At 44.2% G+C, this 5,000-nt stretch overlaps 1 non-coding gene across 1 annotated transcript; it reads right to left on the bottom strand.

Annotated features, from left to right (window-relative positions):
• Positions 1–109: 109 nt before the first annotated feature.
• Positions 110–2,012, bottom strand: LOC120632394. Its single transcript, XR_005659089.1, has one exon. It is a non-coding gene; the product is annotated as a small subunit ribosomal RNA (ribosomal RNA).
• Positions 2,013–5,000: the final 2,988 nt, after the last annotated feature.

Genomic DNA, 5,000 nt, shown 5'->3' with positions numbered 1-5,000 from the left:
TTATACTAGACGGGTTTTTGTTTTTGTTTTGGTTTGGTCTTTAACATAATCGTACAAACATGGGTGCGCATGCGCGTTTACCGCGGCGACCCGTGCAGACGTTACACGTTAATGATCCTTCCGCAGGTTCCCCTACGGAAACCTTGTTACGACTTTTACTTCCTCTAAATGATCAAGTTTGGTCAACTTCCCAGCAACGCCGACGGCCGTGAAGCCACCGCGTGTCGGTCCGAAGACCTCACTAAATCATTCAATCGGTAGTAGCGACGGGCGGTGTGTACAAAGGGCAGGGACGTAATCAACGCGAGCTTATGACTCGCGCTTACTAGGAATTCCTCGTTTATGGGGGATAATTGCAAACCCCAATCCCCAGCACGAAGGAGTTTCAACGGGTTGCCCGGGCCTCTAGGCCAGGGAGAACATGCTGATTCCTTCAGTGTAGCGCGCGTGCGGCCCAGGACATCTAAGGGCATCACAGACCTGTTATTGCTCAATCTCGTGCGCCTCGAAGACGCCGGTCCCTCTAAGAAGAATTTTAATACGCCGCCAGTGAGTTGCGCGACCGAAGCCGCGCACACCTAAATGACGACGCCTATTTAGCAGGCTAGAGTCTCGTTCGTTACCGGAATTAACCAGACAAATCGCTCCACCAACTAAGAACGGCCATGCACCACCACCCACCGAATCAAGAAAGAGCTGTTAATCTGTCAATCCTTCCGGTGTCCGGGCCTGGTGAGATTTCCCGTGTTGAGTCAAATTAAGCCGCAGGCTCCACTCCTGGTGGTGCCCTTCCGTCAATTCCTTTAAGTTTCAGCTTTGCAACCATACTCCCCCCGGAGTCCAAAATCTTTGGTTTCCCGGAAGCTGCCCGCCGAGCCATTGTAGTAACGACGGCGGATCGCTAGATGACATATTTACGGTTAGAACTAGGGCGGTATCTAATCGCCTTCGAACCTCTAACTTTCGTTCTTGATTGATGAAAACACCTTTGGCAAATGCTTTCGCTGATGTTCGTCTTGCGACGATCCAAGAATTTCACCTCTAACGTCGCAATACGAATGCCCCCAGTTATCCCTATTAATCATTACCTCGGAGTTCTGAAAACCAACAAAATAGAACCGAGATCATATTCTATTATTCCATGCACGAAATATTCAAGCGGCATTTTGAGCCCGCTTTGAGCACTCTAATTTGTTCAAAGTAAAATTGTCGGCCCATCTCGACACTCAACGAAGAGCACCGCGATAGGATTTTGATATTGAACCGGCGTTTTACCGCCGGCTCACCGACGATATGCTCCGCAGACGTGTCAGTATCACCGCGGATGCGGTGCACCGACAGCGCGGCGCACAAATGCAACTACGAGCTTTTTAACCGCAACAATTTTAGTATACGCTATTGGAGCTGGAATTACCGCGGCTGCTGGCACCAGACTTGCCCTCCAATTGTTCCTCGTTAAAATATTTAAAGTGTACTCATTCCGATTACGAGGCCTCGTAAGAGTCCCGTATCGTTATTTTTCGTCACTACCTCCCCGTGCCGGGAGTGGGTAATTTGCGCGCCTGCTGCCTTCCTTGGATGTGGTAGCCGTTTCTCAGGCTCCCTCTCCGGAATCGAACCCTGATTCCCCGTTACCCGTGACAACCATGGTAGTCGCAGAAACTACCATCGAAAGTTGATAAGGCAGACATTTGAAAGATGCGTCGCCGGTACTGGACCATGCGATCGGCAAAAGTTATCCAGATTCATCAAAATTAACGACTTCGGACGCGAGGCCCTCCGTCGATTGGTTTTGATCTAATAAAAGCGCTCGTCCCATCACTGGTCAGAGTTCTGATTGCATGTATTAGCTCTAGAATTACCACAGTTATCCAAGTAACTGAGTAAGATCTAAGGAACCAAAACTGATATATTGAGCCATTCGCGGTATCGCCTTAATACGGCTTGCACTGAGACATGCATGGCTTAATCTTTGAGACAAGCATATAACTACTGGCAGGATCAACCAGGGAGCTATCCACATACTTCACGCCACGTAACGCCCGTAGCTGTTAAGCTGTAAGGGGAAACGTAGGCGCGCAGTTAGCGAGCCCCTTCCGTAGCGAGCGAGCCGCCGCGCCGGTTCACGGCGCTGCAGCCCCATCTCACGACGGAAGGTCGAAGCACGTCGCGCGCCATTCTATTAAGAGCGGCGACGCGGTGCCCGACAAAATTTATTCTATGATGTGCTGCGAGACGGGAGAGTTTCGCCCCGCCGTCAGCATTCGACGAGCGGAACTATTAAACCCAGACGCCCACGCAGGACGAGGACACATTTCACGTTGCACCGCCTCCGTTAGGAGGCCGTGCGACATGGTCCCAAGCATTGAAGGTTCTTTGAACGAGACTTAACACACATTGACGCTCTTGCGAGCTATGATTTTATAACATATTCGAGTACGACACTTTGATCGTCGCCCGGTACTTGAGAGACTTCTTTTATAACACCATTTTTATATTATTTTTAACACCACGCGCATAAAACACAGGGGGCGAAGCCGCACAAACGAACGCAACAGTCTGCGATTGTGAGCGCGCCACGCCGGTCCCGTATTATGAGAGCTGTATTAAAAATATCACATCTGAATGTACAGTTTTTATATTAAACTGCTGCTGGATAAACTTTTAACGACCGTTTGATTTTACATTGAAATGTAATAACGAAATAACGCAGAGGGAATTTCTGACAGTTAACACATTCGACCCGAGAGAGAGCACATCATATCACAATCGATAATAATATACACTCTTGAAAATCTCACACATTAATGCCATAACAATTGCCCAGACGCGATTCCGTCGGTCGACGCCGTTCATCGGGGTACAATATTAATATGATATTAAAAAATAATACCATAAAAATAAATAAATAAATAAAATAAACATAATATAATATTATAATAAAAAAGAGAACAACCTCTTTTTTTAGAGAAATGCGAAACGTGACAACAATACTAACGCAGAGATACGCGAGAGAGAAGTCTGAACAACGCCACTTTGCGTGGCGCCGCAATCATACTACTCCTTTTAGACTCTGGTATTTCGTCGTCGCCGTCGCCGTCACCTTCGCACCTCCACCCCATATAGTAGTGGCGCGGCGCGACGGGCCTAATGTGTTAGTGAACAAATTAAATTAAACATATTTAAATGGTTTTTTTTTTTTTAATATCCAATTAAAGGAAAAAAGGGACCGCCAGGAACACCTCTTGCACGAGAACGGGCGTGGGCTTGGGCGTGGGCGTGGGCGTGGGCGCGATGCTTGCGGGCGATTGCCGCGTGGTTCAGAGGGGCGGTACATTTGCGCGCCCACGCCCACCCCCTCTACCAATCCAACGCCCATGCCCACGCCCACGCCCACGCCCACTCTCACTATTAAGGCTGGCAGGTGCGTGTGCGTTCGTGCATTGTATATAATACGGACGGCGGTGACAAACAGTTCGTGTATTAATTCACACCCGACCGCCAGAGTCTCATCTCTCCCGTCATGTTCGTGAATCGAAACGCGCCGCACCGCACCGCACCGCCCTGCCTATGTTTACCTAGAGTGAATGTTATTAGTAATTTTATAATGATGACATTATTAAACTTCCCCTTAGTAATAATAGTCATAAAAAAAAGGCGCAGGCGTGGGCGTGGGCGTGGGCGTGGGCTTGGTTTAGACGGACGGTGCATTAGCGCGCACACGCAAGTGTCGTAATAATCTTAGAAGGGAGACTTCCAGTTCGTGTATCGAATCTTACCGTACCGCGCTGCTACTATGGTTTTTTTTATTTTTAATTTTCTAAAAATCTATATTTACTCAAATTAAAAGTAATCCTTCAATTCTGTTGTGATAATATTAAAAAAAAAATCCATTTTCCACCGTAAAACAAATTAACAAAAAGGAATATAACGAAATATTTTTCAGTGTATAGTCAGTCAGTTCGTGTATTAAACACCTCGCCAGTGGTACTTACTATATACGGTTTCGACTAGGGAGACTGAACTGCCCCCTGTCCGGTTCGTGGATCGAAACGCGCGGCGTCTACATATATTTGATTTTCAAACAAGGAACAATAAAAATATTCAATATTTATCGATATAGCTAGGCTACCTACACTAAGTAATAATGATATAATATAATGAAACTTCCTCTTAACATCATAAATTATGGGTATATAATTGAAAACGAGTTTAAAATATTGAGTGGCAATCAAATATCATCATATTTTTATATATAAAAAAAAAAAAAAGTTTTTTTAACGTTAATTTTTATGCATTTATGTATATATGTATATATGTATATGTATATATATTAATATACTTACGCGCTTCAATCGTTTTATACAATAATGTAAGTAAATAACTACGTACATAATTTACTTAATCACTTTTAATACTACATATTTATATACGTATATAGAGTTTACTTATTCACTTTTGTTACATAAATTATTAACTCACTCACCTTATTTACTTATTATTAGAAAAACGGAACTGAACCTAAGTGCCCGGCCTGCGGCCGGGCACCCGTCCTATTAATGTTCTAACCTAACCTAACCTAACCTACACTAACCTAACATAACCTATCCAAACCTTTTAAAACTGGTTTGGATTCCTTTAGACCTAAGCCCACCGGCAACTACGACTAACACTACGACTACACACTGATATAGCTAACTAACTGGCTTTCATCAGTGCATCTGTAGCATAACTAGTATTAAAATAGCAATGAGTTTATTATTATTTTTTATTAATGCATATATTAACATCAAATCTTGAATCTAAAGTCTAAAGGAATCCAAACTAGGTGTTTTAGTTTAGGTGTTAGGTTAGGTTAGGTTAGGTATATGAATAAGACGGGTGCCCGGCCGCAGGCCGGGCACTTAGGTTCACAACCGTTAAAAAAAAAATTAAAAAATTTGGAAAATCCAAAAGTGCACTTGAATAAAATTGTTTTTTTTTTAACTGTGTTAAAAAAG

The sequence above is a fragment of the Pararge aegeria genome, chromosome 19 (assembly GCF_905163445.1).
Source record: "Pararge aegeria chromosome 19, ilParAegt1.1, whole genome shotgun sequence".
Taxonomy (NCBI): Eukaryota; Metazoa; Arthropoda; class Insecta; order Lepidoptera; family Nymphalidae; genus Pararge; species Pararge aegeria.
This window is presented reverse-complemented; position numbering and strand designations above follow the sequence as displayed.